Source organism: Microcaecilia unicolor, chromosome 2 (genome assembly GCF_901765095.1).
Source record: "Microcaecilia unicolor chromosome 2, aMicUni1.1, whole genome shotgun sequence".
Taxonomy (NCBI): domain Eukaryota; kingdom Metazoa; phylum Chordata; class Amphibia; order Gymnophiona; family Siphonopidae; genus Microcaecilia; species Microcaecilia unicolor.
The window spans coordinates 488215553-488224481 of NC_044032.1; the positions used below are offsets into that span (position 1 = coordinate 488215553).

The 8929-nt window shown below is 41.8% G+C and overlaps 1 long non-coding RNA gene across 1 annotated transcript; it reads left to right on the forward strand.

Moving 5' to 3' along the window:
- Nucleotides 1–6305: 6305 nt before the first annotated feature.
- LOC115461360 lies at nucleotides 6306–8602 on the forward strand. The gene is made up of 2 exons (XR_003940698.1): nucleotides 6306–6504; nucleotides 6585–8602. It is a non-coding gene; the product is annotated as an uncharacterized LOC115461360 (long non-coding RNA).
- Nucleotides 8603–8929: the final 327 nt, after the last annotated feature.

The following is an 8929-nucleotide window of genomic DNA, read 5'->3' on the forward strand; positions in this document are numbered from 1 at the left end:
AAATTTAAAAATGCAAAATTTTGTACACACACAGAGAAAAGCTAAAATAAAGTAGAATTCTCCCATTATAAAAGCATGGCTCTTCTGAACCCCTGTTATCAATTTGACCTTATCCCTCCCATGTTCAGTTCATACACAATTTGAGCATGCTTGGGGAGGGCAAGCATTGGTGGCTGGAGGAACTCTACTGACTTCCTTGCTCCTGAGGCAGTATGAGGAGGAAGGGGGTGACTTGGGCAGTGGATTTCTTTGGCTGGTGATGTTTTTTCTACCCTACCAGCCACTGAACAAGTGCTGCAGCTTGGGGGGGGGGGGGGGGGGACTAGCATCTCCCGCCTCCAGGTCCAACTCTCCCTTTCCTCTACCCTCGGGTCCATTATCTGTTCCCTCTTTCCAAAGCCCCCCCCCCCCCTTTGAGTCCAGCAACACTCTCTTTTTTTTTTTCCTTCCCTCCACCCTCTCTAACCCAGGTCAATTATCTCTCCCTCTCTCTTTGCACAACATCTCTCCGTTTCTCATCTCCTCTGCTTCCCTCCATTCTTCTCTCCCTCAATTATTTTCCCCTCCCCCCCCCCCCCAAGTCTTAACACCTCTTTTTCTTCCCTCCACCCTATCCATTCCAGGTCAATTACCTCTCTTCCTTTCTCTAAGCCCAATGTGCCCAATATTCAAAGGAAAATGGCCGCTAAAACAGCAGTTAAGCAGCTATCCTATGATATTCAGTGCCAGATAGCGGCACTGAATATCGCCGCTTAGCTGCTTAAAGATAGCTGAGCAGGTTATATCAGGCAATATAACCGGCTATCTGCCAATTTTTAAAGTGAGAGCGACCAAGTTTACAATAGGTAGAATAACTTTGGACTTTCTCACTTTAAGCAGCCAGTGCTGAATGGCCAGTTAAATCGGACTGGCCAAAGTTAAACCAGATATTCAGTGCTGGTCATTGGAAACAGATTGGCATTGAATATCCGGGTTTAACACCAACCGCGGGAGACAGCCCGGCAATCTCCCGTGGTCTGAATATTGGGGCCAATATCTCTCCCTCGTTTCCCTCCATCCTTCTCTCCTCCTTCCCCTGTGCACAGTCCAGCATCTCTCCCTCTCCTTTTAGCACTGCCTGCAGTTCTCCCTCCCTCTCCCCAGCCACCTGAGGTTCTTTCTCCTGCCACCTGCGATTCTCTTGGATTTCCCACATGCCCAAGGTCCTCCGTCCCCTCCCCCAGACTACCGGTAGTTCCCTCCCCTTCCCATCCAGTTTACCTTCAGCTTTAATCTAACCTCCTTGAGTCTTCGGCCCTGCAGCAACATCAGCAGCCATACAAAAAAGCGGCCTGCACCAGGCCTTCCCTCAGACCTGTCCTGCTCCCTTCTGATGCAACTTCCTATTTGGGACAGATCAGAGAGAAGGCCCGCTGCAGGCAGCTTTTCCATACAGCTGGGGCTTCTGTAGGGCCAAAGACTCAAGGAGGTTAGATTAAAGTTAAACGGGATGGGAAGGGGGAAAGAGCCGCTGGTGGTCTGTGAGATGGAAGGGAGAGATGAGGAAAGTCAAGTATTAATTGTGATTAATAATTATTAATGTGTTAATTGCAATAACTTGCAGACTTAATATATGAATTGTTTGGGTTTTTTTTTATTATTTATTATGTTTTGTCACTTACTCCTGATGCAGGCCATTGAGCCAAAACACAGCCCGTATTGAGTCAGTCATATTGAGAATATTTATTAAAGGTTATCCAGGCACAATTGATTGGTTTGTCATTTGTGATCTCCACTGTCGTTGGGTGCCATAGAACCCCATGGTCCAAACTTTTGGGTTTTTTGGACTGGAGCAGAAGCATCTATTAAGATCACCCTGTCTCATCTGCCTACATCAGGGAGACTGGTTGAAATTTAGTTTGGGGCAATTTGAACAGAAACCTACAATTTTGTCAGAGATTTTACTTGGTCCAGTTCCCCATAGATAATGCTATGAAGTGCAATTACCAGAAACAGATTGTGGGGGAAAATTTGATTCAAAGTGGGATTTAGGCACACACCATGGTGATATGCTGACAAAGCCTGTGATAGAGCTCTCCCTTAGCTCTGAGAAATCTTTGATTTCTGTGAGCCTGTGCAGGGGTTCCTGCACTGCCCCCCTACACCCCCCCCCCCCAGTCTCAGTTTGTGTCAAGGCCAGGGGTTGTAACAAAATCTGCTTCTGCAGTAAATCTTTGTACTGCATTTGTGTAAAGTCTCCTTGGCAGCAGTCAGTTCAGGGGCAGCACAACCCCCTCCGAAATAGGATCATTGCCCCCTCCCCCAACTCAGAGAGATACTTCTGTTGCTCAGTAACATGCCTCTATTATCCCCAGGAACTGCTATATAGCCTTCAGCAATATTCTGGTCAACTGAGGGACTGTGCAACTATTTTACAAGAATCTGACCCACCTTTCACAATCTCTCCCTCAAGCACTGTCTTGTCACCAGTGCATCCACTGTTCAGTGGTGATCAGTACAATCTCAGGCCAGCTGGATCCTAGACTCCTACCAATCACCCCATTCAGAAGATAATAGCCACTCACTTCATAGCTTGTCTTGTGCCCACATGGTGCTAGTGGGATCAGTCTCCTCCAGCCCTGAGCACTACCTGCCATCCTCAGATCGGCCTCTTGCAGAAGCACATATGGAAGTATGCTCATACCCTAAAAGTACTTTTTCTAGGTTCCATCCAGATTCCAGGGAATAAAGACTCATTCAATCTTGCAGTACCCCAAAACATAGGGATACCAATTCACTAGATCCTTCTCATATGGAAAACTCCTTGCTATCCCTCCGATGTTGAGATGTCTTATGCCCAGGGTTCTCTCAACACTGGGGCACAACCGCTAGCAGCTCCCCCACCAGTCAATGGTGTCTGAGGCAGCCTGGTTCAAACAGCAGCAACAGCTAAAACTGTAAAAGGATAATCGATCTGCAAACTCAAGATGGAAAACAGACAAAGCAGATACATATATGAAAAATAATATTTAATGAATTAAAATCAAAATTAAATTAACAAGTCCGACACAGGCCGTGTTTCGCCCAACTGGGCTGCATCAGGGGCTAATATATATCTCTCTGTATGATCATATAATTTCCACTTAAATATCTGTTCGTTGAGTTCAATATTGCTCAGTAGTAAAGCACACCTTAACAGATGTCACTTTAAAAAGAAAAACCTTTCAAAAACCCGTCAGTCGACATATACCTGCCTTCTTCAGTTCTGTCCACACTGCATCTCTAGTTAGATTCAATGACTTTATAAATCTTTGATCTGTAATCCCTTTGTCAGGTTAGCTTGGGATAACTATAAGTTCAGCTCTACCCTAGTGACTCATGCTTTTCTTTTTGCTGCCTCCAGCTCCTCCATCTCACTTTTTTGGGTCCATATAATTAATTCATGGCTAGTCCTCTGAATCTTCTCAACGTCCAGTAGTTTTGAACTTGTAACTGCTTTTTTGCATCATTGATAGAAAAGCTAGTGTATGGATACAAATCGTGTGCCAGAAGTACTTTTTAAAAAATGTTTTAAAAGAAATACAGGAAGGGATTGATATGCCATAACAATCACATATATCGCCGTGGCCACCAGTGTCTCCCTTGCCTTTCTTTTTACTTGTTTCAAAGGCAACTAGGAATCCAGTGTGTCTCTGCGTCATCTGATTAAATAGTGGCATGTTCATATAGTCCAGAAGAATCAGCTAACGTATTTGAAATTTCAACATAGGTTCTATGTATGTATAGTTATGAGGATTAGTTTTCTGAGACAAAAGTATAGTTTAAATAGAGCCATTAAGATTTGTGTACATTTTTAACATCGGTCACTTCCTAGAGGGATGTATGTAGTAAATATAAAAGCTATAAAACACAAAAAAAATCTCTTGTATAGACTGCAAGGTACTTAGTACACTATAATATTCCTGTGGAGTGCAAAATATGAGAAAGGGAAAAAGCCTCTGTGCCCTAACCTTCACCGTACATATGTTAATCGGGTAAAGAGGAAATAGAAGGGTCCAACTTTCTTCATCGGCATAAAAACCCCCGACTCCACAGGAGGTACTAATTATAAATGGATCAGTCCCAAAAACATAAAGAAAACACTTAGCTTCTGGGTTGGTGATAGATGCAAAAATGTGCAAAGTCAGTGTACTAGTGTATAGTGTACTAAGTACTTTACAGTCTATACAAGAGAGGTTGTTTTTGTGTTTTATATATTATATACTCTCTTATCCTTTTAGGGCTAAATCATTTTTAAATATAAAAGCTGGCATGGTGATCTTTTCAGTCTCTACAAATGATTTGTTTTTCTCATTTTACAGCTCCGAAGCTTACTAAGCACTAACAAGGCAATTCTGTAAATGGGCACCTAGAAGTATGTGCTACTTGTGCACATCATTGTCGCCAATCACCAGTGCTGATGCTCATAGGTGCTACAAAATAGCACTTACACGTTGTTTGGCGACACCCCTTTGCAGTTAGCGCACATAAGTGCTATCGCACTTATCCGTTCCATGCATTGATTGGTGCACCTAGGCATGCCCACTTACAACAGCCGTTGACCTGGCATAAGTGATCATGGCTAACTTTTGGCATACCTAAGCGGGTTTTTAGTCATCTATAATGGCTGGCACACCTAAGTGCCATTATAGAACTGGTACTAAGCACATCCCATTGTGACACTACTTCTTGGTACCAAATTAGCTTATTCAAAGCAATAAAATATTAGAAGATAACAAAAGTGCTATGCAGTTGTGATTTTTGAAAGGTCTAATTTTTAAATGTTATAGTGGGATCACTAATTTAACTGAATGCTATATAAAAAAAAATAAGATGCAGGTTGATGTAGCCTTTAATCTACTAGAATGTTACCAGTTTGAGTTCAAAGAAGTAAATTCTGAGCCTTATCAGAGAATTGTGCCTATTCATATGAACTGGAGAACCATTTTCTGAAAAGGATGCTTAGGAAGGGAGGGGGGTGTAGATATTTGGGTTGATATTTAAAAACATGCTAAGTGTCAGTTTGCACTAAATTTGTTTCATTAAATCCATGGCACTTGAGTAGATCATTTTACACATGGTGTGAGCAAAATCCAAATTAAAAAAACAAAAACATAGGGGTCCTTTTACTAAGGCACACTGAAAAATGGCTTGCGGTAGTGTAGGCGTGGGGCTTGGGCATTCACCGATCCATTTTTAGGGCGCCTGTAAAAGCCTTTTTTTTTCCGAAAATGGACGTGCGGCAAAATCAAAATTGCCGCGCGTCCATTTTGGGTCTGAGACCTTACCATCAGCCATTGACCTAGCGGTAAAGACTCGCGCAGTAACCAGGCAGTAATGATCTATGCCTGCCAAATGCCACTTGGTGCGCGTCTGTTACACGTGCCCAAAAATAAAGATGCACTTATCGAACGCACGCCAAAAATTGAAATTACCACAAGAGCCACACGGTAACTCTATTTGGCGTGCGCTGGGCGCGCATAGACACGTGGCTTAATAAAAGGGCCCCATGAATTGTTATACATCCAAAGTTGTGCCAAAAGAAGAGCAGGATTTGGGACATTCAGAGGGTGGCACCAGGGGATAGCTGTATAACTGATATGTTTAGGGGGGCATTTTCGATGTAAGTCTGATCAAGTGGCGAACATAGCCATTTTTTAACCTGAAAAAGTCTTTTTTTGGGGGGGGGGGGGGGTTGAAAATCGCCTTTTTCTACACGTTTTTTGCTTGGTGCAGTTTTCTTTTGGGACCATTTTGGCAAACAAAACACCCCAAAACCAGCCATTCTTAGTAGACTGGCCACTCAGACATCCCAACTGAGTAGTGGGGTAGTCTAAGGGGCATTGCAGTGGACTTCACCTAAAAGGTCCCAGGTACACATCACATCATAACTTCCTTATATTGTTTGCCCTCCAGGAACAGAGAAAAGCCTACTGTACCTCCTTGTACACCACTACAATAGCCTGCACGCTTGCTGGTGTAAACTATATGTAGGTATTTAGTGGGTTTTGGAGAACTCGCATATTCCACCAAAAGTGTACCAATTAGAGTTGGGATATGGACCTGGGTTCCCTTCTCTACAGTCCACTGCACCGACCACTAGGCTACTCCTGGGACCTGCCTGCTGCTCTAACAAGAATGGCCATCATATATGAAGCTGTCATAGAGCCTGGTTTGTCCTGTCACTGTCATGTCTTTGGGGGGGGGGGGGTGGAAAGGGGTCTGTGACCACCGGGGGAGTAAGGGGGGCTATGCCTTAATTGCTCCAGTGGTCATTTAGGCCACCTTTTGGTCACTTGTTTTCATTTTTGGCCATTATTGCAGAAAAACGTCTATGTTTTGGTGCCTGGCCCTGTCCCATCCAAAATATGCCCTGATATAAGGCTTTGTAAGATTTGTATACATTGATAGGAATGTTAATAGCCAGTTATATATAAGCTGTTCTGAAACATCAGTAATTCTTTTATCTTTTTTTTTAAATTTCAGGTTTTTTTATTTAGCCAGCGTCATACAAAGCAACATGAAAACAGTCAGCACATATAGTCCATTGAAACTGGTAATTTCAGTTTTAACACATTAAATTATTTGCATGACAATACTGCATGTTTAGGCCCAAGCAGTTGGTTCTGCACCTACACAGTATTTCGTTGCATTCATTTATTTTGCAGATGCTGCAGTTTAAGGGCAGCAACTGTTTGTAGCTTTTCTACATATTTATAGAAAAACAAAGCTTGGCTTATGCATAGCTTACGTTAAATCAAGGTTAGTTTTAAAGAGGGCTGTGATTATCAGAACACTGACATCCAGATTCTTTGTAAACCTACAGTCTGTCTCTATTCCTTCTTTTTTTTTTTTTTAATGTTTCAACAATTTTTATTGATAAACCAGCATGTTAAATATTTCCAATCCATCAACCTTACAAAATGTGGGATATCCAAACATGCTGCTTATAAACGACATAATATTATTCCAGATCCAAACTGTTTTACATTTTCCCCCCTCCTTCCCCCTCCCAAGTAATGCATTCACCACTTTAAACATTACATAATAAGAACACTATATCCCAACCTGAATTGGTCAAATATCACTATGCACATTCTCTTAGACTTTGATAGACTGTATTTACTTTCTTAGATATTTTAAAATAGCAATAACAGCTACCTTTTAATGAGCTAGGAGAATGTTTTGGTTAGAAGTGAAGTGAAGCAGGAAACTTTCCTAAGGGGGGAGAGCTGTAAAGAAACTTGACAACAGAACACTGTCATAAATAACTAGGGGGTTGTTTGAATTTAGTGGTTGGACTTCACCTCTGGGATTTTCATTCTTTTGCACTTGGAGAGTTCTCAGATAGAAGCTCTTTTGTATGTAAGCTTCTTTTTAATATTCTGTAAACTAGAGCTTTTTCTAGCTATTGAGCCAGTTTGAAGTTGTGGTAAAAAAAAAAAAATTTGTATAATCCTTCAAGTCCGTTTTACACATTTCAAAGAGCACAGATTTTGCTCAAGGATTCATTTCTTACATATTTCAAAGGGGGAGACCACAGATATTCTGCCAGCAAACGGGTTGTGCTTTGGTCTTCAGTCTTGGTACTCGAGGGCCACCAATGGGTCAAGCTTTCAGGATACCCCTAACAAATATACATGAAATTTGCATGCCTATAACCTTCTGCTTTATAAAAATCTCTTGCATATGCATTAGGGATACAGTGCAAGTAGAGTAGACCAAATACACCAAGAAGTGAAAGCAGTAGACAATTTATTAAAAACAGAGATAAAACAGTGCCCAGCGTGCCTATGAGCCACCTATGAATGAGCTGTGTGGAGCGTTGCTGTGACTGCTTTGACTATTTGCCATTTTTTGTTAGCTCTAGAGGGAAATGTCTTATTGGTTCCATGTAGTTATAAGCCCCTGAGGCAGTCTATACATAGGCGAAACGTGGCCACGTCAGGTACTGTTTGTCTCTTCTGTTTTTAATAAATTGTCTACTACTTGGTGTATTTGGTCTGCACTGCATCAGCACTTGCAGATCAATTCCTCTCATCATTCTGCTACGCTTTAGGGATATCCTGAAAGCCTGACCTGGTGGTGGCCCTTGGACTGGAGTAAAGACTAACAGTATAATGCCATTCTTAAGTTTATACTTAGACACAAACCCACAATGCATTTTGTTATTTTTGCTGAAAGAATGGTTTTAGTTTTCTCTGAATTTTCCATTTCAGAAGTTGCAGAAAACTAACGTCGTTATGGAGAAGAGATACTTTTTCATAATGGTCCAGCAAACGGACTTCAACTTCTGTTTGCATATTTTTGTATCAAATTGAGGGGCCCTTTCACTCAACCGCGCTAAGCACTACTGCGGGGAAAAAAGGCTTACCGCAAAATGCATTAAAGCTTTTAGCAATAATTTGCCTTTCAACATGTGCTAATTGCACATTGTTTATTTTTTCAGGAGGGGGCATATCGGGCAGGGAATGGGCGTAGAATCGTTATCCAGCTAGTGTGTTCCCATTAGCGTGCACTAACTGGATAACGTGATGCTTCTGAAGTAACAGTATCATGCTAATGCAAACGGCATGCAACTGGAGAAAATATATATATTTAAAATGCCTTTAATTATGCTGCAAAGAATCTGGGCTTAGCACGGTTGCTACCGCCTTCTAGTAAAAGAACCCTTAATTGTGGCTCATAATTTTTCAGCTAGAATTTGAGTATAGTACAACCACAGTTCATCTTTGAAACCATTGTCTTTCAGCTGCTAAGGATGATGTTATGACTGATTCAAAAAACTTACTTAGGGACATATTGGACAGCTCTGTGGTCTCATTGAATGAATGCTAAATGGCCTTATTCAAAAACTGCCCACTAATATAGGAGTTTCATGAGCCAGTAGACTCATTGTAGCTTTTCCAGC